Source organism: Sorex araneus, chromosome 4 (assembly GCF_027595985.1).
Source record: "Sorex araneus isolate mSorAra2 chromosome 4, mSorAra2.pri, whole genome shotgun sequence".
Taxonomy (NCBI): Eukaryota; Metazoa; Chordata; class Mammalia; order Eulipotyphla; family Soricidae; genus Sorex; species Sorex araneus.
In genome coordinates this window covers 190,107,303-190,134,159 of record NC_073305.1, presented here as the reverse complement: position 1 = coordinate 190,134,159, position 26,857 = coordinate 190,107,303, and the positions used below count along the sequence as shown (strand labels likewise).

The 26,857-nt window shown below is 64.2% G+C and overlaps 1 long non-coding RNA gene across 1 annotated transcript; it reads left to right on the top strand.

Annotated features, from left to right (window-relative positions):
* Nucleotides 1–1,856: 1,856 nt before the first annotated feature.
* LOC129404311 (uncharacterized) lies at nt 1,857–26,700 on the top strand. Its single transcript, XR_008629826.1, has 3 exons — nt 1,857–2,018; nt 11,647–11,719; nt 26,622–26,700. It is a non-coding gene; the product is annotated as an uncharacterized LOC129404311 (long non-coding RNA).
* Nucleotides 26,701–26,857: the final 157 nt, after the last annotated feature.

Below are 26,857 nucleotides of genomic sequence, written 5' to 3'. Positions count from 1 at the left end.
AGTAAGAGATAAGGACCCCAGAACTTGGTTCTCTGGGCTCCAAGGGCAAGCGAGGCTTTTACCGTGAATCTCAGACTGAGTCCTCAGGCCAGTTCAGCTTGTCCTTCCCCACCCCACGGGGGTCCCGGCTCTGAAGCCATGCATCACGACCGTGCATTCATACTTTCTAGAATGTCCCATTTCGATGTTGGGTAACCTGGCCACTCGCCCGGGTCCATCCCAGTCCCACGGCGGGACCTCCCTCTCGGGGTGTCAGGAACTGCAGCAACCGAGGCCTGAGCCAAGTAATATGACAGATGCCCAGAGTAGACACATTCCAGAGTCAGTCAACTCCCGAATACCAGGAGCACAGCGTTAATGGCCTTTCTGTGTCTCACCTTTTCTGTAGTGAACCATGGAAAGGCTACGGCGGAAATAGGAAAGCCGGTAACTCACCACAAATACAAGGTCCAGAGCCACCGGAAAGTCTTGGCTTACAGGTAGCAAGGCCTGGTTCGGGGGACTGTGAGGATGAGAGCTAACCACAAGGGAAAGGTTAAAGATAGGCTCGGGGGGTTAGGTGCTCACAGGAGCACTGGAAGCTCTGGGGGAGGAAAGGGGCAACTCACTGATGAAGCCTGGGACCCGAGAGGTTAACGTCCAACAGGTGTGCAGTGTCCTCAGTGCCACTCAGAGAGGGCACTCTGGTGCTCAGAGAGGGTACTCTGGTGCTCAGACAGGGTACTCTGTGGTGCTCAGGCAGGGTACTCTGTGGCGCTCAGACAGGGTACTCTGGTGCTCAGACAGGGTGCTCTGTGGCGTTCAGACAGGGTACTCTGTGGTGCTCAGACAGGGTACTCAGTGGTGCTCAGACACAGGGTGCTCTCTGGTGCTCAGACAGGGTACTCTGGTGCTCAGACAGGGTACTCTGTGGTGCTCAGACACAGGGTATTCATATGGGGGAGTTGGGGGCACCTGGGTGGTGTCCAGTGTGCCGGGGGTGGGGGACATGTAGACCCCCGGCAGTTTCCCTCTGGGAAGCGTGTGCATGGATGGCCCGTGCCCCAGCTCGGAGGAGGCCAGAGGCTGGGGTCAGGGGGACGGGAGGGAGGGGAGGCGGCCCCCCCGCTTCCCTGGAGCCTGCAGTGGAGACGAGGCTGCTCGCCCATCACGGCCGCCCCAGTGGAGGCCTTGGTTTAGCCTGGCCCTCCTGAGCAGAGGACGCGGGTTGCAGCTGTGTGCCAGTGAGGCAGGCTGGCACGGGGGCAGGGGGTCAGAGGGTCGGGCCAGGGAGGGTCAGAAGCCCAGGGCTGCCTGGGCCGCCTGCCATGGAGGCTGCCGGCTCCTGTTTGCAGGGAGGGGGCAGGGCGGGGCATTGGCGCAGGGGGCGCGGTCGCCGTCTGTGCCAGCGGGACAGCGCCCCCTCCAGGCCCCTGAGCCCGCCCCAAGCCCGCTCCTGCTGCAGGGGCAGAGCCGATCCCGACTTCCCCGGGAAACGTGCCCAGAGGCTGATGGAGACAGACGCCACCCGCGTCCCTGCGTGGCCGTCCTGCACGTCTGTGCAGCCTCGGCGGGACCTTCCCGGGCGCGGAGCCTGGCTCTCCGGAGGGCGGGCGGAGAGGAGGGCCGGCCTCGTTTCTGGAACACAAGCGGCATTGTGGCTGGTGGAGAGGTCAGGGGCGGGCGGTCAGTGCCTGTCCAGCACGCCCTGCCCAGCGCCGGCGCCACCAGGAGGACAGCCCGCCGCTCTCCACCCGCCGTCTGGGGGCCGGGACTCTGCAGAGATGACAGGAAGGGTGGAGGGTGGGTGGGGAGAGAAGGAGACGGCCTTGTTCTGGCGGCTCTGGACGGCGGCCGGAGAATGGGAAGCAGGGCAGCCAGGGCCAGGCCGGGCCAGGCTGGGCCCTTGCCGTCGGGTGGCCGCGCTGCCTCCTGGAGATGGAGACGAAGGTGTTGGGCTGGTGATGCTCTGAGCGGCCTCTTCCCGCAGCCTCTCTGTGGTGCCCACAGAGCCGGCCCGCCAACCCTCCTGAGACGCGGTAAGCTGCGCCCTGTCCGGTGCAGGGCTTCGGGGAGGAGGGCGTCCCCCTGAGGGGTGTGAGCTCCTGCACCAGCTCCCTGAGAGGGGCGCCAGCCTGCAGCGGGGGCACGGGGTGCTGGGTTCCGGGCGCTCTCTGCAGCACATACCCTTACCCTCGCCAGCTGGGCCCACCAGGCCGCTCACGGTGGGGAAAGAAGGAACTTGGAGCTGGATTGTTCACAAGTGTTTAAGAAAGTTCACCTGACGTTAGAGGGCTGGGCCAGTTTTGCTTGTTTGGGTCCCACCCGGCGATGCTCAGGGGGTCCCGGCTCTGCACTCAGGGGTCTTGGCAGCGCTGAGGCTCAGCCTGGGTCTGCCGTGGGCACGGCAAGCCCCCACCCGCTCTGCTACCCGCCTGTCAGCAGGAGGCTGAGCACCCGTGGGAGCCACGGGCTCTGTCCCGTGACCGGGAGAATCCCCCTCCGGAACAGCCCTGGGCCCTCGGGAGACCCCCTACTCCGGAGCCCACCAGGCCCTGGCAGGGCAGTCTGGAGCAGAGACTAGCTCCAGACAAGCCACTCCCGGAGAGGACCAAAAGCACGTTGGAAATGACCTCCCAGAACCCAGTGAGAAGTGCAGGTGTGCGGGTCCAGTGACGGCAAACTCCAGGCCTCAAGGAATGGGATGGGCCGGTCCCTCTCGTCCCGTCCCCAGGGGACCCTGGAGGTCCTGCCCACAAGCCGCCTCCGGCTGCTACTTAAGCCCCTTCACGGCCTTGATCCAGAGACACACAAAGGAGTCTCCAAACTGAGCAGCTCGCTGCAGAGGTTTCTCCAGGCCCTAATATCTAACATTTTAGAATTCCAGGAGCGCCCGGCCGCGACATCTGAAGCTATTCATAATCAGCAGTACAAAAGAGGGCATGGGGGAGAGTGTCTGCCTTAGAGGCAGGGGAGGGTGGGTTGGGGGATACTGGAGACCTTGGTGGTGGGAGATGAGCACTGTGGAGGGCTGGGTGATCGATCATTGTAGGACTGAAATTCAAACAGGAAAGCTTTATAACTATCTCACGGGAATGAAAAAATTATTAAAAAATAATAAAATACAATTAACATTCTGAATTTAAAAAAAGTACTGAGTTCATGCCCAATTCAATCAGCTTAATCAATGCTGAATGAATAGCAGTACTCTTACATTATTAGAAGAAAAAAAAAAGAATGAAAAACTCGTTGGAAATGACCCCTTGCACAGGGTCAGGCCTAGAGCAGCTCTGGAACCGGCAACAGCGTCGCGGCTGCCATGGAAACGGCGTCCGCTGCCATGGAAACGGCGTCGCGGATGCCATGGAAACAGCTTCACGCTGCCATGGAAACAGCGGGCCAGTCCTCCCTGGCTAAGCCCTCGGCGGTTGCCATAGACACCGCGTCCCGGCTGCCATGGAAACGTCCCCAACTCCCGCAGACGCCTCCCCCGAGCCCGACTCTATACAGACGCAGCAACGTGTTTTGCCTGTGTTTTAGTGCAGCTGCAGGAATCCACTCACTCGGCTTTCCGTTTCAGACACCAGTACCGGGGAAAAGCTGGTCACCACCTTCACACTTCATTTCATTTCATTTTTTTGTTTCTAAGGGCAGACCCTTGGACTGGAGCGATAGCACGGCGGGTAGGGCCTTCACCTTGCACGTGGCCGACCCGGGTTCGATTCCTCTGTCCCTCTCGGAGAGCCTAGCAAGCTACCAAGAGTATCCCGCCCGCACGGCAGAGCCTGGCAAGCTACCCGTGGCGTATTCGATATGCCAAAAACAATAACAACGGGCTGGAGCAATAGCACAGCGGGTAGGGTGTCTGCCTTGCATGCAGCTGACCCGGGTTCGATTCCCAGCATCCCATATGGTCCCCTGAGCACCGCCAAGAGTGATTCCTGAGTGCAGAGCCAGGAGTAACCCCTGTGCATTGCAGGTGTGAACCAAAAATCAAAATAAAATAAAGTACAAAAACAGTAACAAGTCTCACAATGGAGGCGTTACTGATGCCTGCTCGAGCAAATCAAACAACGGGACGACAGTGTGACTGTGCGATAGTGCTAGGGCAGCCCCAGAGGTGCTTGGGGCTGACTCTGGGCTCTGTGCTCGGGGTCGCTGCTGAGGGTGCTCGCGACCCGGGCTTGGCCGTGGACGGGCCAGAGCCCACCGGTCCCCGGTCCCTCACACCTTGTTCCGGAAGTCAGCGAGCATGACTTGGCCTTGGGCGCTGTCGCGGGAGCCCTGTGTGCCCCGGGAGTGTGGCGAGGAGAGGCCGTGGGACTCCGGGCGGCAGAGGGGCCGTCTGCTCCTCGGGGGTCTGTTTCTCCGGCAGCTGAGGACAGAAGACTCACTGCAGACCCGGCCCCTGTCAGGTGACGCGGGCTCCCAGCCTGCACGTCTGGTGACAGAACGTCCCCACAGCCACGCCGTGTCCTGGCCCCTCCCTGTCTCCCCCTCCCCGTGCCTCCCCCTCCCGCTGGCCTCGGTTCCTGGGTCCGAGTGCACAGATCTGTTTTCACTGGCTGGCGCCCGTTCCTGGCCTGTTTCCCGGCTGCCCATGGCTGAGCCCCCCCCCGCCTCCCCCTTCCTCCTCACGGTGCAGGTCCTGTGACGTGCCGCCTCGAGCCTGCCCGTGTTGCAGAAGCTTCATCCTTTCTGGGGCCATTCAGAAACGGTCCTGCTGGGTCCCCAGGCACCCCGGGGTGGCCCGGACAGACCCACACCCAGGAGGGACGGTGCAGGGGAGGTGAAGGGGCAGCGGGACAGGAAGGTGCCCCAGGAGGGCCACCCCGCCGTCCTGTCTGTCTGTCTGTCTGGGGCCTGGCGACTGAGCAGCGCCAGCTCGAGCCACCGTGCATGCCCAGGGAGAGGCCCTCGCCCGAGTGCTCCCAGCTCTCAGGGACACAGGCCCCTCGGGTGCTGGGGACACGCTCTGCCGGGGACCCCGTCCACTCCACTGGCCACGGGGGCTGGGGGGCGAGCAGGCAGTGGGAACTCTGGTTGGGGTGGGCTCCCCGGCAGTGCTCAGGGGCCCGGCCCACGGTGCCTTGGCAGCCTGCTGCCGGGGTGCGGGCAGGCTGCCAGCTATGGGACTCGCACTGGCCCTAAGCTCCAGCCCCCTGCAGCTCTGGAAATGCAGAAATGGGCGCGCCTGGGACCCTGGACGAGGGCGTGGCCTGGACAGACCCGCACCCGCACCCGGGAGGGGCCAGCTGTCGCCAGGGCTCCGCGGGCTGTTGTGACAAGCAGCGGGACGCTCGGGGCCACGGTGAGCTCCTGCCCTGCCTGCTGGACTGAGGTCGGGCCCAGCGGGCCCCGGAGTCCCCGTGAGTGCAGATGGAGGGAGGCGGCAGGGCTGGCGCGGGGAGGGGTCAGGTCGGGCAGGGGAACAGGAGGACGGGGCTGCCCAGCCCCCACCTGACGGGGATGGCAGACGCCCCAGGCTGCGGCTTCTCTTCGGGGTCAGGGGCCTGGAGCCGAGCGGGGGGACAGACACCATGGTCAGCACGGCCGGGTGCAGGGGCGGGGAGACGCAGCCTGATCCGGGGCACAGAGAGCAGAGACGAAGGCTGGCGTGGGGGCTCCCGGGTCCCGCTCGGAACCGCCCACGCCGTCAGTGGCCCGTTCCTCCAGCTCGGGCTCAGCTACCGGGCAGCAGTGGCTCTGACCACACCCCCCCGCTCCCTGCCCCTCTACCCAGTGGCCCTGTGCAGTCCGCAAAACCCAGCCCGGAGCCCCAGAGTGTGGGGTCGGGTCAGAGTGCGGGGTCAGAGTGCAGGGGTCAGAGTGCAGGGTCAGAGTGTGGGGTCAGACTGAGGGCTCGGGCTGTCTAAGCGTGGGGGTGCAGCGAGGCTCCTCGAGCTCTGCTCCTGCCTGGCTCCTCCCCGCCCCCTCCGGGGCCTGTGTCCAGCACTCTGGGGGGCTCAGGTGCTGTGTGGCCCCAGGGCCTCTAAGTCCTAGTGGCCTGCACACTGCAGCTACCTATGTCCTGTCCCCTGCCCCCCCGCCCTGTCCCCTGTCCCAGCCCCCTGCCCCGGCTGCGTCTGTTGTCGCTGGGTCAGTGGCGCCCTCTGGTGGCGGGCAGGGACATGGCAGGAGGCCGAGGCGGCGGGTGCAGGGCGTCTGGGGTTGCTCCCTCCCAGTGCCCCTGGGTCCCTGTCAGAGAAACCAGAATCGAGACAGCAGCCGGTCTCCGGGTGGGGCCGCGTGGCCCCAGTCCTGGGTCCCGAGAGGCTGCGCTGGCCGGGCGGGGCCGGCGGGCTGGAGCCTCAGGCGAGAGCTGTTTGTCTTCTCGGTACTTTTTGAGGATTTTGTTCTTACTTTTGGGTGGCCCGGCCAGGCTCAGGAGCACTCTCAGGGCCGGGGCCTCGGGCCGGGGCCGGGGAGAGGTGCTGCAGGCCCGGTGGGTGCCCAATCTGCGCTCCCGGGTGTCTCTGAGGGTGCACCCGGCGGGCTCGGGTCAGCCCTGGAGAGGGACCTCGGGACCTGGCCGGCACTGTCCCCGACCACGTCCTGGTTGACCGGGGGCAGGGGGGTGGCATGGGTGTGTGTGACGCGGTCCCCTGAGCTGGCCCCTGAGCTGGCCCCTGAGCTGGGCCCTGAGATGGGCCCTGAGCTGGCCCCTGAGCTGGGCCCTGAGATGGGCCCTGAGCTGGGCCCTGAGCTGGGCCCCTGAGCTGGCCCCTGAGCTGGCCCCTGAGCTGGGCCCTGAGCTGGGCCCTGAGCTGGGCCCTGAGCTGGGCCCTGAGCTGGCCCCCTGAGCTGACCCCTGAGCTGGGCCCCTGAGCTGGGCCCTGAGCTGGGCCCTGAGCTGGGCCCTGAGCTGGGCCCTGAGCTGGGCCCTGAGATGGGCCCTGAGCTGGCCCCCTGAGCTGACCCCTGAGCTGGGCCCCTGAGCTGGGCCCTGAGCTGACCCCTGAGCTGGGCCCCTGAGCTGGGCCCTGAGCTGGCCCCCTGAGCTGACCCCTGAGCTGGCCCCCTGAGCTGGCCCCCTGAGCTGACCCCTGAGCTGGGCCCCTGAGCTGGGCCCTGAGCTGACCCCTGAGCTGGGCCCCTGAGCTGACCCCTGAGCTGGGCCCTGAGCTGGGCCCCTGAGCTGGGTCCCTGAGCTGGCCCCCTGAGCTGACCCCTGAGCTGGGCCCCTGAGCTGGGCCCCTGAGCTGGGCCCCTGAGCTGGGCCCCTGAGCTGGCCCCCTGAGCTGGGCCCTGAGCTGACCCCTGAGCTGGGCCCCTGAGCTGGGCCCTGAGCTGACCCCTGAGCTGGGCCCCTGAGCTGGGCCCTGAGCTGGGCCCTGAGCTGGGCCCCTGAGCTGGGCCCCTGAGCTGGCCCCCTGAGCTGACCCCTGAGCTGGGCCCCTGAGCTGGGCCCTGAGCTGACCCCTGAGCTGGGCCCCTGAGCTGGGCCCTGAGCTGGGCCCTGAGCTGGGCCCCTGAGCTGGGCCCTGAGCTGGGCCCTGAGCTGGGCCCCTGAGCTGGCCCCTGAGCTGGGTCCTGAGCTGGGCCCTGAGCTGGGCCCTGAGCTGGGTCCCTGAGCTGGGCCCTGAGCTGGGCCCCTGAGCTGGGCCCCTGAGCTGGGCCCTGAGCTGGGCCCTGAGCTGGGCCCTGAGCTGGGCCCCTGAGCTGGGCCCTGAGCTGGGCCCTGAGCTGGGCCCCTGAGCTGGGCCCCTGAGCTGGGCCCTGAGCTGGGCCCTGAGCTGGGCCCTGAGCTGGGCCCCGCGTGTTGCATTGAGTCCTGGGGTCCGGGAGGTCAGAGCGGGACCCGCGCAGGGAGACAGAGGTAAGGGCGCGTGGCTGAGACCCCACAGCCGGAGGAGCGGGTCCGGGTCGGTGGGCAGCGTCCAGGCCGGGCCATGACCCCTGGGCAGAGGGTCCCCACCTGCCCCTCCCGAACCCTCCCGGAGCCCTCCACAGCTGGGCACGGCTGCAGGGGGTGGCACCCAGACCCCCCACCAGTCTCGGCCTCCTGCACCCCGCAGGCCCTCGGGAAGGGCCGACTGCGGGGGTCCGTGAGAGCAGCAGGGGCTCCAGGGGACGAGGACGCGGGGCCCACACAACGGGGCCCACACCGGCCCCTCCACAAACCCAGGGGAGACGCAGCGTCACGCGGGCACTGCCCGGGGTGAGGGGAGCAGGGCTCCGAGACCCCCAGTGGAGGGACGGGGGTTGGGGGAACCCCCCACAGGCTGGGGCTCCCCTCTCCTCCCCCTCCCCCCCTCCTCCTCCCCCTCACTCCCCTCTCCCCTCCCCCTCCTCCTCTCCCCCTTTCCTCTCCCCTCCCCTCCCCTCCCGGACCACCCCTCCCATGTAGGTGAGCCCCTCTACTGTGCTGGCTCCCCGCAGGGTCTGTTCCTCTCTGGGGCTGGGTTTCGGGTCACACTTGGCTGTGCCCAGGCTGCTCCTGGCTCTGGGTCCCTCCCCCCTACGGTGTGGCAGCGCTGCTGTGCTCCCCCACCCGGCCGCACCCCTGCTCTGACCTGTGACCCCTGGCCACAGTGACACCCCCCCTGACTCAGGAGGGACGCCCGGGTCCCGGGTCCCAAACCCACACTGACCGGGGCAGTGCCCGGGCGAGAGTCTGGGCCCACACACCTCGGGTGGTCAGGGACCCTGCAGGCCCTCAGTGGACACAGCCCCCCACTGCCCTTCTCTGCACACGGCCCAGCGTCCTCAGCGGGTCCGTCTGTGGCGGGTCTCAGGCGCCCGGGCCCTCTCCACTGTCCCCAGACTTGGGGCCTGTGGCCTCCACCTCCAGCACGAGGTCACCCTCGTGACAGAGGGGCCTCTGGCTGCCTGTGGCCCAGTGCAGGACCAGCCACTGTTCCCTGTGGCCGACAGACCCGGCCCGAGCTCTCCCCTTGCTCCGGGCGGGTCTCCTGGGGCTGTCCCCTGGGCCGGTCTGGCTGGACGCGGGCTGGGCCGGGGGCAGAGTTCCCTCTTCCCTGGGTCCGCAGGGGAGCAGGACGAGATGACTGCGCTGACCTCCGGCCCAGCAGTGACCCTGAGACGCCGGCAGGATCTGGTGACCTGCGTTCGGGCTGTGTCCACGCACATGGACCGGGCCGGGGGGGGGGGGGGGTCCCAGGGGTCCGCTCCGCCCTGAGCCTCAGGGCAGGGCTGGGTCCCGCTCCTGGTGACAGCAGCTGCGGACCCTGCAGCCAGGCAGCTGGCCAGGCCCGCGGGGGATGCGCGGACCCCTCCCCAGCCTCTGCTCCCTTAGTTCCCAGGGGACAGACACCCAGGAGGTCAGTGCAGAGAGCAGCCGAGGGCCGGGCCGCAGGGCCACGAGCAACCCCCACTCTGCCCACTTTGGGTGCTCCGGGGGCACACCCAGAGGGCCTCAGGGGTCACTCCTGGCTGGCTCAGGGCCAAATGTCCAACCCGGCCACCACTGTCCGGCGCTCCAGCCCCAGCCCCCCTTCCTAAGGCAGCGTGACCCCTAGGCTGGGGCGGGTCCTCAGGGTCCCCTCCCCAAATCCCCTCTGCCCCTTGGACCCCGAGCGCCCGGGGCCGTGCTGACCGCCAGGGGTCGCTGCTGACCGTGTCCAGGGCCCAGGTGAGGCGGGGACACCGGGCAGCGCTGGGGGGACCCCGCGGGCGGCCCTGCAGACTGTCCCTGGGCAGAGACGCGCCCGCATGGCCAAATTGCGGAGGGCTGGGTTATTCCAGGCTCCGGACCCCCGCCCGGGACCCTCTGTGCCCCAGACCCCTGCCCCGGACCCCCGCACCCCTGACCCCGCGCCCCAATCCTGCGTCCCCAAACCCTGCGACCCGGATCGCTGCCCCCGACCCCGCGCCTCAAAGCCCCGCGCCCTGGATCCTGCGTCCCCAAACCCTGCGACCCCCAAACCCTGCGACCCCAAACCCTGCGACCCCAAACCCCTGTGCCCCAACTTACGCCCGCTCCAGACCCCCATGCCCTCAAGCCCCGACCGCCGACCCCCCAGGCCCCCTGCCCCCAGGCCCCCCGCCCCCAGGCCCCACCTCGCCGCAGACCCCGCCGTGCCTCTCCGCGGCCAGAGAAGACGTGGACGCGGCGGTCGCGCGGTCCCTGGACCCTGGTGCGGGGAGTCCCCCCGCCCGGCGGGTGGGCTCGGGAAGGCGGCGCGGCCCGGGGCGCGCCCACCAGCGCCCGCCTCTGGTCACTCGGGACTTGGCTTGTCTGCGGCCGCGCCCGGCCACACGCCCCATCTCCCGCCCGGGCCCCATCTCCCCCCGGGCCCCATCCCCCCGGCCCCGTCTCCGCCCGGCCCCCGTCTTCCCCCGGCCCCGTCTCCCCCCGGCCCCCGTCTCCCCCCAGCCCCCGTCTCTCCCCGGGCCCCATCTCTCCCCGCCCCCCCATGTCCCCTGCCCCCATCTCCCCGGCCCCGTCTGCCCGGCTCCCAAGTCTCCGGCCCAGGGTGGCCCCGCTCCTGTCCAGTCCCGTCCAGTCCCGTCCAGTCCTGCCTGTCCCCGCTCCTTGCGCTCTCCCAGAGCTACCCGCCGCGCCCCTGCTCCTGGCGCCCGCGCTGGCTCCTGCCCGAGACCCCTGCACCACGCACTCCTCACCCACGCGGGTTCCCCGCTCCGCAGCAGCGTCCGAGTCACGTCTCCAAAGCGCCCCATCCTACCCCCCTGCCCCCCCAAATTGGAGGGAACCGGGAGCCCCCGCCAGGTCTGGTCCAGGGCCGTGGGGGCTGGGAGGCAGGGGAGACCCTCGCGGGTGGCCTCCCACCGCCAACACTCTGGGCACTGGGCCTCCCACGCGCCTTCTGGGTCTCCAGGCTGGGCAGGGTCCGAGCACAGCCAGAGACGGATACTGCTGGCTCCCGAGCCCGGCGGCCCCCCTCGAACCAGACGGAGAACTCCCCTGAAGTCACCAATCACCGGGTCCAGAGTGGGCTCGGGCCGTGGGAGCCCCTGTGCCGGGTCCCTCCTGCGCCGATGTCCCTGTCCTACTCAGACTGTTCCTGCAGCACCCGCTCGTGGGGTGCTAAGCTGAGAGGAACCTCACCAGCCGGCCGTGGACCCCCGCCGACCCCAAGCGCCTCCCCAGCGGCCTGGGCACGGCTGCCAGGGTGCGCCAGCCCTGTGAGAGCACCTCACAGGCAGGGCTGGTGCTCTCCCCACGCCATCTGCTTATTATTGTTATTGTTGGCTGTCTTGGGCCCCTGGGGCAATGCTCAGGGGCTGTTATGGCTGTGTGCTCAGAGGCGACACCTACCGGACTGTGTGCGTTGCCCGGGATGGACTAGGTGTGGCCGCACACAAGGCGGTGCCTCACCTCGGTACTGTCCCCGGCCCACCCCTCCCCCCTAGACCAGAAGAGCATTCTGAAGGCACATCTGGGAGTCCTGAGGAGCAGTGAATGTGGTGGGTTTTAGTTTTCTAATGCCACGTCTTAGGAATTCTCTCACTCTGATTCATAGGAGATAAAAGTGTCAAGAACCAAAGGTGATTCCCTCTAGGACAGGGCGTCCTGCGGGGCCTCTCACTCTCTGCGCGTTGGCGCGGCTGAGGCAGCGGGGCTGCGGGCCGCTCCACCCGCGACCTCGGGGCTGAGCCCTCGAGATGGGGTGCCTCACCCGTCCCGTCACCGTGCCGCGAGCTCTCGGCACGGGAACTGAAGATGCCGTGTTGTTCTCCTAGGCCCATGGACCCACCCCACGGCGAGCCCCCCGCCTGCTGCAGACACACAAAGACCCCGCAGCCCCTTCCCAGGGTGAGTGGCAAAGCCTTTAGCTGGGCTTGCGTCTGGCTGAGGGTGGACTTACCGTCCATCTGGGGGCGAGTGAGCGTGAGGCCGGGATTCTTTCCCAGGCAGCGGGGGAAGGGCCTTTCGGTGTGTGTGTATCTCTGTGTGCGCGTGTTGCATGTGGGTACATGTGAAGCACACTTACTCATGAAGATGAAACCATTTTCCTATCAGAAGAGAATACTGGGGCTGGAGAGATAGCACAGCAGGTAGGGTGTTTGTCTTGCACGCAGCCGACCCGGGTTCGATTCCCAGCATCCCATATGGTCACCCAAGCACCACCAGGAGTAATTCCGGAGTGTATGAGCCAGGAATAACCCCTGTGCATCGCTGGGTGTGACCCAAAAAGCAAAAAAAAAAAAAAATTAAAGAAAGAAGAGAATACTGTCTGTCCTGGCGGTGTGCATCTGAAACCCAAGTGCTTCTGGGTATGATTGATATTTAACTACCACCCCCTAATCCATTCATCCATGCCTCCATTAATTCATGTATCTGCTTATCCTCCCACCCGCTCACCCGTGCACCTCTTCACCATCCATTCATCTGCTTACCCAATCATTCATTCATTCATTCATTCATTCATTCATTCATTCTTTTATCTATTCACCCACCCACCTGCTCATGCACCCACCCATATACTTGCACACCCACCCACCCACTCTTCTATCCCTCCCTCCATCCCCTTATCTCCCTGCCTTCTCATCCTATTGTTCACCATCCAGTTACCAACTGCCCACCCACCATCCATTCCACCCACTCATTGACCCACCATCCATCCAACCACCCATCCACCACCCACCCATCCATCCATTTGCCCATACATCCACCACCCACTCATCCATCCACCATCCAGCCATCCATATACACATTCAGCCACCCATCCATCTATCCATCCACCATTACCATCCATCCATCCAGTCATTCATCCATCCACCAATCCATCCACTATCCATCCATCCATACATACACCCTCCATTTACTTATCCATCCACCCATCCATCCCTCCACTCACCCAAACACCCATCCATCCACCGCCCATCCATCACCCACCACCCACCCACCCACCCACCCATCATACACCCATACACCCATACACCTATCCACCCATCCACCCACCACCCACCCATCCATCCCTCCACCTGCCCATCCACCCATCCACCACTCACCACCTATCCAGCAGTCACTAAAAACTTCTTGTTGAGTAGACATGAAATAGATTCTTTTTACCTATTTAAATATTTACTATTTTATCTATATAGAGTGACATTCTGTGAAAGAGAAATCAACTCCCTAATATCTCACATTTTATTAAAAAGTTTGAGCATTTGTTGTTATGTATTTTCTGGATTTGGGCCACATCCAGTGGTTTCAAGGATCACCCCTGGGGTGCTCAGCAAACCCCGCCAGGGGTGGCCCAGGTCAGCGTGTCAAGGCGAGTGCCTCCCCTTCCTGTGACCCATGATACTCTTGGTTTGGGTTTTAGGAGTGGCAGAATAACTCTTAATTGTGAAAATATGTGAGTGGCTCGATTCTCTCGTTTAAAAAGCACCGCAATGTTTAAAGGAAGCATCTAGAGGGGTCTGGAAGGAGAGTCACCGCGAACGTCCTCTGGTTCTTCTGGGCTGACCAGCCCGGCCCACTGACCCTCTGGCCCTTTGTGCGTCCGTCTCAGACCTCGGGTCCTCTGAGTGTTCTCCGGGAGCGTGGGGATGGGGGGGCACGTGGCAGTGACCGCTGAGCTGTGGGGTGTCCCCCAGCCTGGCCGTCCCCCGCCCCCGGCTCCCGGGGCTCTGCAGGGGTGTCATCGTGCCTCTGGCCTCCCCCACCTGCCTTTATGGGCCGAGAGGGACAGGGAGGGCCTGGGGCACCCAGAGCCGGACAATAAAAGGTAAAGAGGTGGGGGGCCTTTGAAGTCCGCAAAGCAGCGTGACTCGGCCACTTCCTCTGCCTCCTAGACTGGGGCCAGGTGTGCCGGCCTGCGCCCGCTTTACAAGGACGGGCAGTGCTGGGTGCCCGCCCCTTGCCTGGCTCAGCTCTGGCAGGCCTGCCTGATGCTTGGTGGGGGGCCATGGGACCTCGACAGAGCCCGAGGGGCAGGGGTCAAGGTCTTGCTCCTCGACCGTGTGGCCGGCCTGGGCCTCTCCTGACCAGAGAGCACCAGGCTGGCTCCGCTGGGCCCGCCCTCCCCCACCCTGCTGGGACAGGCCCCTCCCATGGCCCAGGTCTCGGCCACTGCTGCGGCCATCAGGGCCCATCCCGGACACACGGGGACATGGGACACACAGGACACATGGGGACACAGGGGGACACGGGACACACGGGACACACGGACACACGGAGACCATCCTAGGGATACACGTGGGGACACAGCCTGGGCCCCAGGGGCCGGCGGGGAGGACAGCAGGTGGCTTTGCCTCGCACTCAGCCGACCCAGGTTCCATCCCAGCCACCTCGTGCGGTCCCTGAGCACAGAGCCAGGAGTCAGCCCTGATGTCGCTCGCCTACATGCTGACCTTGTTGACCTCCTGTGTCGCCCCACAGGGGACCGTGGCCGTGGGCTGGCTCGAGACTGGGGGGACAGGGACAGCTGCTCACTCGAGGAGGGGACTCTTAGAACGGGGTGGGCGGGGCCTCCTGCCTGCCCTTGGTGACAGCTCTGCCTCACTGGAGCAGAGAAGGGCCGGCCCAGGGCAGGAAGGAGGGTGCTGGGCGCGGTCAGGGCCCAGGGCAGGAAGTGGGCGGGGTCGGGGCTCTGTAGGGGTCAGGGCATGGGGAGTCCTCATGGCTGAACGCTTGGGCAGAGGTGTCTGGGGTAAGCTGCAAGATGCAGCCTGGTCCACGACGGCAGGGGAGGGAGCACTCCCGTTCCATGCTCTAGCCAGCTCTGCACAACTGGGTGGAGCCCCTTCCTTGGCCAGAAGCCTGGGGGGCAGGAACAGGATCCGGGCGTTCCCGTCACCCGCACTCTGGGTGGGCCTGGCACGGTCTCTCTCTCTCTAGTCAAGCAAGATGGTTTTTATTGAATGAAACTCGCCTAGGAAGATGTGAGAGGCGAGGAGGAGGGAAAACGCGGTCACGAGAGAGCACAGCTTCTGCAGAAGGAGCCGCACAGAGAAGCATCGGCACCGGCAGGGCAGGGCGCGCCGGGGACTCGGCCGGGGAGCCCCGGGAGAAGCAGCCAGAGGGCACTCGGGGGGCTCGGGCACGGAGCCCGGCATGTGACTGCATGTGGGATGGACACAGGAGCGCCCGAGGGGCAGACGCCTGCCTGGAAGGTGAGGCCCACCCGAGCTCCCGCCTGGTCAAGTGCCCCGGGCAGGCGAGCTCAGAGCAGGTGGCGGTCTCCGAGCGCAGGTGTCTTCCGGCGTATGTGCTCTTTCCACAGGACATTCACCTGTGCCCGCCACAAACTTACAAACCCGACAGTTGTGCCGCTCACTTCCTAGTGCTCACTGATGTTTCTCTGTGTGGAAACAAGCCGTGGTTCTCCGGCTGTGTGTCTGTCCCCTCCACCCTGATGGCAGCTCCAAGGGATGCTGGTGTCTGTTGTGGTTCTTCACGTGGCTTCCTGGGGGCACCTGGAGATGCCTGATGCCTGGGGCCGCCCACGCAGCCACGGAAACATGCACCCAAGAAGCCACGCAACCGTACAGCCAGGTGACCCACCAGGCAGCCACACAGTCACACAACCAACTGCACAGTCACAGTCACCAGCTGCACAGCCACGTGGCCACATAGCCACACCGTCGCACACCACCCACTCCTGTGCACTGCGCCTGGCTGTGAGGGGGCACCGGGCACTGCGTCTGGAGTACAGAACCATTTGTTGGCCACCATCTGGCCCCGTGTTGCCCCGTCCAGGAGGGCGGGGCGGCCACTCTCGCCTACTCCGGTTCTGAGCGTCGCTCTGCGGACACAGCTGCCCTGGGCCGTGGATGGCCTCTGGTGCTGGTCTAGACGTGGCTCTCGGTGAACTTGCGTCTCCGTGTGCCGGCTGATGGGAGGAGAGAACCCAGATGCCTGTGTGCCAGCCCCGGCCACAGGGACGTGGCTGCAGCTGCCGTCAGAGCTGCTCTACTCGGCGCCTTCAGAGAGAAGCTCCAAGAGCTTGAGGGAAGGGCCACTCTGGCAGACAGTTGGACATGGTCACTCCGGGAAGGGCTGTGTGCTGAGAGGAGTGAGGGGCAACAGGGCAGCCCTCGGCACCTGTACTGCAAACCACAATGCCCAAAGGAGGGGGAGAGCGAGAGGAGAGAGGGAGAGAGAGTAAGAGAGAGAACGAGAGAGAGAGAGAGAGAGCGAGAGAGAGGGAGAGAGAGGGAGAGAGAAGGAGAGAGAGAGAAGGAGAGAGAGGGAGAGAGAAGGAGATAGAGGGAAGGGGAGAGAGGCAGGAGAAAGAGGGAGAGAGAAAGTGAGAGCGAGAGGGAGAGAGAGAGCAAGAAAGAGAGATAGAGAGAGGAAGAGAGGGAAAGAGAGGGAGAGAGGGAGAGGGAGAGGGAGAGGGTGAGAGGGACAGAGGAAAAAAGAGGGTGAGAGGGAGGGAGAGCGAGGGAGAGAGAGACAGAGAGAGGGAGGGAGAGCGAGGGAGCGAGTGAGAGACCCCAGCCATACCGGCAGGCAGAGGTGAGGTGGGCGGGAAGCCGGGTGGTTGGCGGTGGGAGTGTCGCCTGTGGAGGGACGGGGGCTGGAATAGTGACAGACCAAAATCTGATCATGCACAATTTTGTAATCGTGTATTTCATGGGGACGCAATAAAACAAATTAACAAATTAAAAATCTAACCCCATCCCCCCACCAGCAGATGGACGGGCGGGTTTCGGCTCCCTCGGCCTCTGTCTGCATCTGAGGCCAGGGGTGGCCGGGCCCCTCCCCGGTCCTGCCTCCCCTCTAGAGCCTTCCCCGAGCCCCAGGTGTTTTCTAGAAAAGACCCTTTTACAGGCAGTTGTCCTTTTTTATTCTGGAGTAAAGAATTGCTCATAAAGGTAATGACGAGGTTATTCTGCAGGGGGCCCGAGGTGGAGGGCGGGCCTCAGCCTGTCTGGTCCTGAGCCAGCGACAGGAGGGCGTGGCCGGGGTCCCGTGGGGCTCACCAGGCTCTGAGGAGCCACGGAGGGAGGAGGAAGCCAAGACAGAGACCCGTGGGGACAGGGACCCTGTGTGGCCGCGGCTGAGGGGTGCACGCCCGCCTCTGAGCTCTCTCTCCCACGAGCCCAGCCGGAACGGGCCCCAGGCCTGAACCCTTCACCCCCACACTGGGCCCTCACCCCCGCACCCAGGCCTCTCACCCCTACACTCAGGCCCCTCACCCCTACACCCAGGCCTCTCACCCCTACACTCAGGCCCCTCACCCCTACACCCGGGCCCCTCACCCCTACACCCTGGCCCCTCACCCCTACACCCAGGCCCCTCACCCCTACACCCGGGCCCCTCACCCCTACACCCTGGCCTCTCACCTCTGCACCCAGTCCTCTCACCCCTATACCCTGGCCCCTTACCCTTACACCTGGGCCCCTCACCCCTACACCCAGGCCTCTCACCCCTACACCTGGGCCCCTCCCCTACTCCCCGGCCCCTTGACCCTATACCCGGGCCCCTCACCCCTACACCCTGGCCCCTCACCCTTATACCTGGGCCCCTCACCCCTACACCCAGGCCTCTCACCCCTACATCTGGGCCCCTCCCCTACTCCCCAGCCCCTTAACCCTATACCCGGGCCCCTCACCCTTACACCCTGGCCCCTCACCCTTACACCTGGGCCCCTCACCCCTACACCCAGGCCTCTCACCCCTACACCTGGGCCCCTCCCCTACTCCCCGGCCCCTTAACCCTATACCCGGCCCCTCACCCCTACACCCTGGCCCCTCACCCCTACATCCGGGCCCCTAACCCCCACACCGGGCAGGCCCGCCCCCACTCCCCATCAGGCCCATGCTGGCCCTCTCATCCACTGGCTGTTTTTCCTTTTCATGCACTTTTTGTTTGTTTCTGGAGCACCCCGGGGTGCTCAGGGCTCGTTCCTGGTGGGGTCGGGGATTCCGGGGGTGCCGGGGGATGATCCCGTGTGCAGGGCCGGTCTCGGGATTGGCTCTGCAGGCACCTCTGGGGAGGGCCCAAGGCTTCCCACACCCTTGGGGCGTTGAGCGCCCAGGCCCAGCTGGAGCCCTGCACCGTCCTCACTGGCCTCCCGCCCCAAGAGCCGGCCCTGCTCCCCACCCCGGACGCAGGGAGGTTCCTCGGTGACTGCACAGTCGCCACGTTCATTCCCTTCCACACTTTCCCCTCACTGTTCCACTCCCCCGCGCCCCTTCCCTCCTGCCCTGCTCAGCTCACAGGTTCCTGTGGCCCCGGTGCTGGGGGTCTCCAGGGCCCCTCCTCGCCAAGTGGCTGAGGGGACTAATGAGAGGCTCCTTTTCGCTGCCCGTAGCCGAAAGGGAGACCAACAGGCTCCAGAGGCCGAGCCTGAGGGCCTGTTCCTGAGACCCTCAGACGCTCAATCAGACCCTCAGACCCTCAGACCCTTAGACCTTCAGACCCTCAGACCCTCAGACCCTCAGACGCTCAGACGCTCAGACCCACAGACCCTCAGACCCTCAGACTCTCAGAGCCTCAGACCCACAGACCCACAGACAATCAGACAATCAGACCCACAGACCCTCAGACCCTCAGAGCCTCAGACCCTCAGACCCACAGACCCTCAGACCCTCAGACCCACAGACCCTCAGAGCCTTAGACCCTCAGACCCTCAGACCCACAGACCCTCAGACCCTCAGACCCTCAGACCCTCAGACCCTCAGAGCCTCAGACCCACAGACCCTCAGACCCACAGACCCTCAGACCCTCAGAGCCTCAGACCCTCAGACCCTCAGACAATCAAACCCTCAGACCCTCAGACCCTCAGACCCTCAGACCCTCAGACCCTCAGACAATCAGACCCTCAGACGCTCAGACGCTCAGACGCTCAGACAATCAGACCCTCAGACCCACAGACCCTCAGACCCTCAGACCCTCAGACACTCAGACCCACAGACAATCAGACCCACAGACCCTCAGACCCTCAGACACTCAGACCCACAGACACTCAGACCCTCAGACCCTCAGACCCTCAGACCCTCAGACCCTCAGACACTCAGACACTCAGACCCTCAGACACTCAGACCCTCAGACCCTCAATCAGACCCTCAAATGCTCTGATCGTCAGACACTCAGACCCTCAGACAAGCAGACCCTGAAACCCTGAGACCCACAGACCCTCAGACAATCAGACCCTCAGACCCTCAGACACTCAGACCCTCAGACCCACAGACCCTCAGACCCTCAGACCCTCAATCAGACCCTCAGATGCTCTGATCCTTAGACACTCAGACCCTCAGACAAGCAGACCCTGAGACCCTGAGACCCACAGACCCTCAGACAATCAGACCCTCAGACCCTCAGACAATCAGACCCTCAGACCCTCAGACAATCAGACCCTCAGACCCTCAGACCCTCAGACCTCAGATCCAGAGACCCTCAGACCCACAGACCCTCAGACCCACAGACCCTGCAGACCCCCACCCAGCCCCCGAGCCCCGGGTGGCTGCTCTGCCCAGGGCCAGCTCTGCAGTGTCCCCAGCCCCATAAGACCAAACTGCAGCTGATCTTCCAGCCCTTTGATCCCGGGATGTTAATGTGGGACAGGAAGCCAGCCTCCCGCGCCTCCAGCCACCAGCCCTGATTAAGGACAGCGACTTGAAAGGGCAGCTGTGCCCTATTTACATCAGCTGGGCCAGTGCAGCCGCCCCCAGCCCCCCAGCCCTAATTGGAATCAACAGTTGGTCTGAGGTCTGGGCGGCCTGTTTGCATTTGGGGGCGGCTGGGGCGGGGCAGGCTTCACGCCTCTTCCTGGGGACCCTCTCCTCAGGGGCACTGGGCCCCCTGGGGTCCTGATCCTCCTCCCCTTCCCGCACTGACTTCCTGATTATGTGTCAGCACCGCACCCATCAGCTGCCGCCCCATGCAAGATCAAGGGCACCCCACGCAGTGACCTTCCTCCCTGCAGAACCTCTCCACCCTCAGAGGACAGTCCTCATCCACCTCTGCTGTCCCCTCAGGACAGTCCTCGTCCGTCTCTGCTGTCCCCTCAGGACAGTCCTCATCCACCTCTGCTGTCCCCTCAGGACAGTCCTCGTCTGTCTGCTGTCCCCTCAGGACAGTCCTCGTCCACCTCTGCTGTCCCCTCAGGACAGTCCTCGTCCACCTCTGCTGTCCCCTCAGGGCAGTCCTCGTCCACCTCTGCTGTCCCCTCAGGGCAGTCCTCGTCCACCTCTGCTGTCCCCTCAGGACAGTCCTCGTCTGTCTGCTGTCCCTTCAGGGCAGTCCTCGTCCACCTCTGCTGTCCCCTCAGGGCAGTCCTCGTCCACCTCTGCTGTCCCCTCAGGGCAGTCCTCGTCCACCTCTGCTGTCCCCTCAGGACAGTCCTCGTCCACCTCTGCTGTCCCCTCAGTACAGTCCTCATCCGCCTCTGCTGGCCCTCGGAGGACAGTCCTCATCCACCTCTGCTGTCCCCTCAGGATAGTCCTCGTCCACCTCTACTGTCCCCTCAGAGGATAGTCCTCATCCACCTCTGCTATCCTCTCAGGATAGTCCTCGTCCGCCTCTGCTGTCCTCAGAGGACAGTCCTTGTCTGTCTCTGCTGACCCCTCAGAGGACAGTCCTTGTCCATCTCTGCTGTCCCCTCAGAGGACAGTCCTCATCATCTCTGCTGTCCCCTCAGAGGACAGTCCTTGTCTGTCTCTGCTGTCCCCTCAGAGGACAGTCCTCATCATCTCTGCTGTCCCCTCAGAGGACAGTCCTCGTCTGCCTCTGCTGTCCCCTCAGAGGACAGTCCTTGTCCGTCTCTGCTATCCCCTCTGCAACCCTAACTGAAGACACTGACCCAGAAACCACCCAACCCACTGATGCAGACCCACTGACCCTGACACCAGACCCACTGACCCGACACCACCTGGACCCACTGACAACACTACCCGGACCCACTGACCCGGCCACCACTTTAGCCCATTCTCTCTCAGTTGCTTCCCACCATCCTCAGCTCCAGAGCCCCTAGAGGGCAGATGAGCACCTCTACCAAGTATGGCAGTTTCTTCATGAGCACGCTCCCACATGCTCGCACATGCTTCACACACACTCCTACATGCTTCTCGCATGTTCCCACGTGCTTCACACATTTCCATATGCTTCACACATGCTCCCACATACTTTACACATTCCCATATGCTTCACAATGCTCCCTCATGCTTCACACATGCTTCCTCATGTGTCACACATTCCCATGCTTCACAATGCTCCCTCATGCTTTAAACAGGCTCCCACATGCTTCACATATTCCCACATGCTTCACACATGTTCCCACATGTTTCATACATGCTTTCTCATGCTTCACACATGCTCCCACATGCTTCACACATGCTTCCTCATGCTTCACAGCCTCTTCCACATGCTTCATACATGATCCCACATGCTTCTGCAGATGTCCTCCATTCTTCCTGTGTACTTGTTCCGCTGTCTTCTTTCTCCATCACCTATGGTTCCGCATGGATGTTCCTAGAGGTTGGCCTGTCTGAGCACTGCTGCCTGAGCCCATGAGTGCACGTGCTCATACAAACAGCTGTTGTTAGGGCCAGAGAGAGGGAAGGGGATGTGCTGTCCCTGCTTCCATGCCCTGGCAATGTGTAGGGTTCCCTGAGCCCCACCCGGGGTGGTCCCTGAGCACAGAGCCAGGAGCAAGCCCTGAGCACAGAGCAGAGGTGATCCCTGAGCACAGAGACGGGAGTGATCACTAAAGTGGGGACAGAGGCTGGAGAGATAGCACAGCGGGTAGGGTGTTTGCTTTGCACACGGCCGACCTAGGCTCGATTCCCAGCATCCACAAGGTCCCCTGAGCACTGCCAGGAGTAGCTCCTGAGTGCAAAACCAGAAGTAACCCCTGTACATCACCAGGTATGGCCCAAAAAGTCAAACAAAAAAATAAATAAAGTGGGGACAATAGTGTCAGTGGGACAATCTTGTCTGGCTGGTGTCAGTTCTAACGGCTCAATACAGACCCATCATCATCATCATCATCCTGTTGATCGTCGAATTTCTTGAGTGGCCTCAGTAACGTCTCCATTCGTCCTAGCCCTGAGATTTTAGCAGCCTCTTTTTACTCGTCCTTCCCAATGATGCCACATTGGAGGCCCTTTCAGGGTCAGGGGAATGAGACCCAGCTTGTTACTGGTTTTGGCAGATGAATATGTCACGGGGAGCTTGCCAGGCTCTCCCCTGCGGGCAGGAAACTCTTGGTAGCTTGCCAGGTTCTCCGAAGGGGAGAATTAGGCTATAAGATGTTGGCCGAAAAGTGGCCACGCACTTCCAGGAGCTTGGTTTTATAGTCTCTGGATGTTGGCCGTTGGTGGGATTACGTGGCCCCGGGGCCGTTTTTGGGTGTGACCACCTAGCTACTGGGAAATGGGAAATCTGGGCGGAAGAGGCCCAGTCCCGATCTGAGCAGCCTTGGAGGTCTCAGCCCCGGGTCCCACACACCTGGGTTCCTCTGCCGGTTCCTTCATGCGTGAAGCTCGTTCGAATGTGTGGAGTGGGGCCTTGAGCATGGCTGTGGCTGGGTCCTGGGGGTCTTCAAACCCAGAAGAAGAAAAAAAATTATTTTTTTTTCATTTTGGATCACACCCGGCGATGCTCAGGGGTTACTCCTGGCTCTGCACTCAGGAATTACCCCTGGCGGTGCTCAGGGGATCATATGGGATGCTGGAATCAAACCCGGGTCGGCCACGTGCAAGGCAAACGCCCTACCCGCTGTGCTATCACTCCAGCCCCCCAGAAGAAAAAATTTTGAGAGATGATCAAAATTTTTGATCATCACTCTTGCCAGTTTTTTCACGCCTCTGAAAGTCACTGGGGCTTTGTTGTGGCGGCTGGTGTCCCCTTTGCTGGGGTCCTGCCACCCTCTGTGTGGTCCCCACCACGGTTAAGTGCCCCTGTGGCCCCAGCAGCCTGTTTGCTGTGACGCCATGTTGTTGGCTGTCCCTGTTTCTGAGTCTGTTCTTCACCGTGATCCGGATACTTCAAACTCTTCCCGGCCCGGATGGTTCAGGGGTGAGTGAGCACGTCCTGCGTGACGCGGGCTCCACACCCTCCCCCTGTCTGCGGCACAGCCCTGCCTTGGGGGATGGAGCTGGCGGTGGACCCACGGGGCTCGCCAGCCTCCACCCGCTCCTCAGAAGGACCATGAGGGGGTCTTGAGGGTGCAGGCTGCAGGGGTGCGGGCTGAGCGTGAGCGGGGAATCCGGGTGTGACCAGCACCAGCAGAGCACAGCCGTGTGGGCCACAGCCCCCGAGGCCCAGGCGTTAGCCCCCAGGACAGCCCAGAGAGACCGCGCTCAGGAGGGGCCGTGCTCAGCCAGGAAGGGGCCGAGGGGAGCCCCTCCAGGGCAGCGCGGGGCTGGCGCCCACTAACGCCCCTGACCCCAGGCTTCCCCAGGACCTCACAGGCTCCAGAGCAAAGCAAAACACTGGGCAGCATGTCCCCCCACGACACACACACAGACATTCACACATGCACACACACTCACACGCACAGATGCACACATGCACAGATGCATGCACAGATGCACACGCACACATGTGCACAGGCACACACATGCACACACATGCATACACACATGCACACGCACAGATGCACACACACATACACACACTCACGTGCACACGCACACACTCACACATGCACACACATGCACACATGCACATGCACACAAACACACACACATTCAAGACGCACACATGCATACACACATGCGCGTACACACATGTGCTCACGCACAGATGCACACATGGATGTGCGCACATGTACATATGCATAGACACACAGATGCATGCACACATGCACTGTGTAGATGCACACACTCACACATGCACACATGCATGCACACACGCACACACGCACACTCACACACACCACATGCACACGTGCATGCACACACACTCACACACACACACATACACTTGGCCCTCGGACTCGCAAAGGAAGTTTCCAAATCCCAGACCCACTCTGAGCATGCTGGACACTGGGGTCTGTGCCAGGCCTGCTCAGGCACTCGCTCGGGAGTGGGGCCCCTGGGGAGGGGCTGCTGTGACCCCACAGTCCCCAGGGCCCAGGAGAGCCACCCCTGGTTCTGGACAAGAACTGGTTCCTCTGTCCTGTTTGTCTGTCCATCTGCCTGTGTGGTGCTTTGCCAGGAGGCAGAGCAGGGAGAGAGAGGGACAGGGAGCACTGGAGGAGGAGGACTCAGGAGCACTGAAGGACCACGCCTGAGAGAACCGCTGTCTTGTTCATGCGTGTGTGCTGAGGCCTGGGGAGAGGCTGTGGGCTGCATACTCAGGGGCTTCCTGGCACACGCAGTGAGGCCACTGGGCCGGCCCGGGCCGGGTGGCACCCCCGGACCAGAACCGCCCAGTGAGCCAGCGGGTTGGCTGGCTTCTGGGAAGGAGGCCGGGGGCCCCTGCATCACCTCTGACCCGCGTTAGGGGAGCGGAAGCTGCCGGCCGAGACGGTGCTGTCCAGCCTCCGGAAGGCCCACAGCCCGGCGCGGCCCCAGGGAGAGCCGGGCCTGGTGCTGCCAGGGGCCAGCGTCTCTGTGGGAGCCACCCCCTGGCCCAGGCTTCCCACCACAATGCCCTCCGCCCGCACCCAAGCAGCAGAAACTCGGGGTGCCAGGGGCCCTGCAGGGAGTGCTCTGGAATCTTCACAGGCTCGTGCCACCACGTTCCCAGCACGCGGAGGAGCGCCAAGTGCTCCCCAGGTGACCACAGAGAGAGCCGGCTGCCTGCAGGGCTGGCGTGACCCCCCACTGGGCACTGGGCAGCCAGCCCTGGGGGCCGCCACCCAGGACTCAGGGACGGCACGTGACTCACACACCGGCTCTCACGCACTCAGAGATGATACTCGGGCACCACTCGAGGTGACACCCGTGGGGGAAGGCTCACGCGTGCTCCTCAGAGCTCCTCAGGGCCGTGACCTAAGGCCCCGCTCAGATGCTCCCAAGCCGTGGTGCCTAGGACACCCCGGCAGTACTTGGAGACGGCGTATGACAGCCGTGACGCTCGGCTACGCTCTGCCGTGATCCCCGGGACGGCAGTCACGGCATTGGGGGTGATACTCAGGAATGACCCCCACAGGGCTTCCCAGGCTACTGTGGTCATCGCGATGGACGAGCTGGTGCTGGGTGGACACGCGCCCTGGGCTGCCTCCCTGCAGGCCGCTCCTGTGTGCAGCCGCCCTGGGCAGCTGGTCCTGTCCCCTTGGCCCTGGGGCTCCTTCCGCTGCCTCCTGCCCGGCCGGGGAGGCTGGTCCCTCCCGGCCCTCAGGAAGTCACACCCTGTAAGGCCACGGTGCGCCTAGCTCTCTCACCGGGGACGCGTCTCCCTTTGAGAGCTGCTGGGCACCCGCCACCGGCCTCCTGCCTCGCTTTACGTTCCTGGCCTGGGTTCTTGCTGGCAGCCAAGAGCGGTTCCTCCTCAGCCCAGTGGCATTATTTTGGGCCGTGTCGTGCTGCAACCTGCTCAAAAGTCGGTATTGCTCTCGCCGCGACGCTCAAGAGTTGGCGACAAACGGAAAGGCCATTTCCACAAAGGAGCGTTTTCCTTCCTTCCCCTCAGAGCGTGTCAGGGGCCACTTCCGGCTGGGCCCTTGGGCCCCGGCTTACGGCGAGCGGCCCTGGGGCCTGGCAAGGGGCAGGACCAACAGGGGCCCCGCTGCTCGGCCCCTTCCTGGGACATGCCCCCTGCCAGGTCACCTCCTCCCTGCAGCCGCTGCCACCAGGGCAGGTCTGTGCCTCCGACTCATCTGGGGTGGGGCTGCCCCCCATCCAGGGACAGTCCCGCCCACTCTCCGGCCTGTCGGTCTGCAGGGAGGACAGAGGGAACACGGGACCCTGGTCACCCGGTGGGTGGCCTCTGATGGGAAGGGCCGGGCGTGCCATGACTGCGGAGCTCCAGGGAGGGTGTCCGGGCCTAAGTGACTCTGTCCCAGGCCGGGTACCCGGTGTGGGGTGCTCCCTCCCTGGGCTGCAGCTTAGTGAGGGGGTGGCAAGGGGGCAGGCCAGCCTGACCAGCCCGGCTCCAGGGTCTACGCGGCTGGCTGATGACCAACCCCCGCGGAGCCGGCCAGGACCCCAGCCAAGAGCCTCACGTAGGGGACCGGCCTGTCCTGGGCCCTGCAGGTGAAGCGAATCTCAGAGCAGGCCGGGGCGGCTGTTCCTGCTGGGGTGGCCGCTGCGGGGCCCGTCCCCTGCGGTCACTGGGGGGTCCTGTCCCCTGCGGTCACTGGGGGGTCCTGTCTCCTGTGGTCACTGGGGGGTCCCATCCCCTGAGGTCACTGGGGGGTTCTGTCCCCTGCGGTCACTGTGGGCCCCGTCCCCTGCGGTCACTGGGGGGTCCTGTCCCCTGTGGTCACTGGGGGGTCCTGTCCCCTGAGGTCACTGGGGGGTCCTGTCCCCTGAGGTAACTGGGGAGGTCCTGTCCCCTGAGGTCACTGGGGGGTCCTGTCCCCTGAGGTCACTGGGGGTCCTATCCCCTGAGGTCACTGGGGAGGTCCTGTCCCCTGAGGTCACTGGGGGTCCTGTCCCCTGAGGTCACTGGGGGGGTCCTGTCCCCTGAGGTCACTGTGGGCCCCGTCCCCTGCGGTCACTGGGGGGTCCTGTCCCCTGAGGTCACTGGGGGGTCCCACCCCCTGAGGTCACTGGGGGTCCATCCCCGTGGAGGGCAGTGGCACCCACAGGGGCTTGTCGGGCCGCAGTCCGGGTGCGGGCGGGAGAGCTCCGGCCGTTCCCCACAGGCCCTGTCCTCTCGGCTGGCAGAGTGGAGGCGCCGGTGTGAGCGGCGGGAGGCTGAGGCCGCGAGGAAGCTGAGTCCAGGCCCCGAGCTGGTGAGCCCCTGCGGCTGGGATCCAGGGTGGAGAGCGAGCGAGAGCCCAGCCGTGGGCCCGGCCAGCGCCGCAGTGCGGGCCACAGGGCGGATGGACGCTGTGCGCCTCCCCCGCTGCCCACAGCAGCTCTGAGACCTGTGGAATCT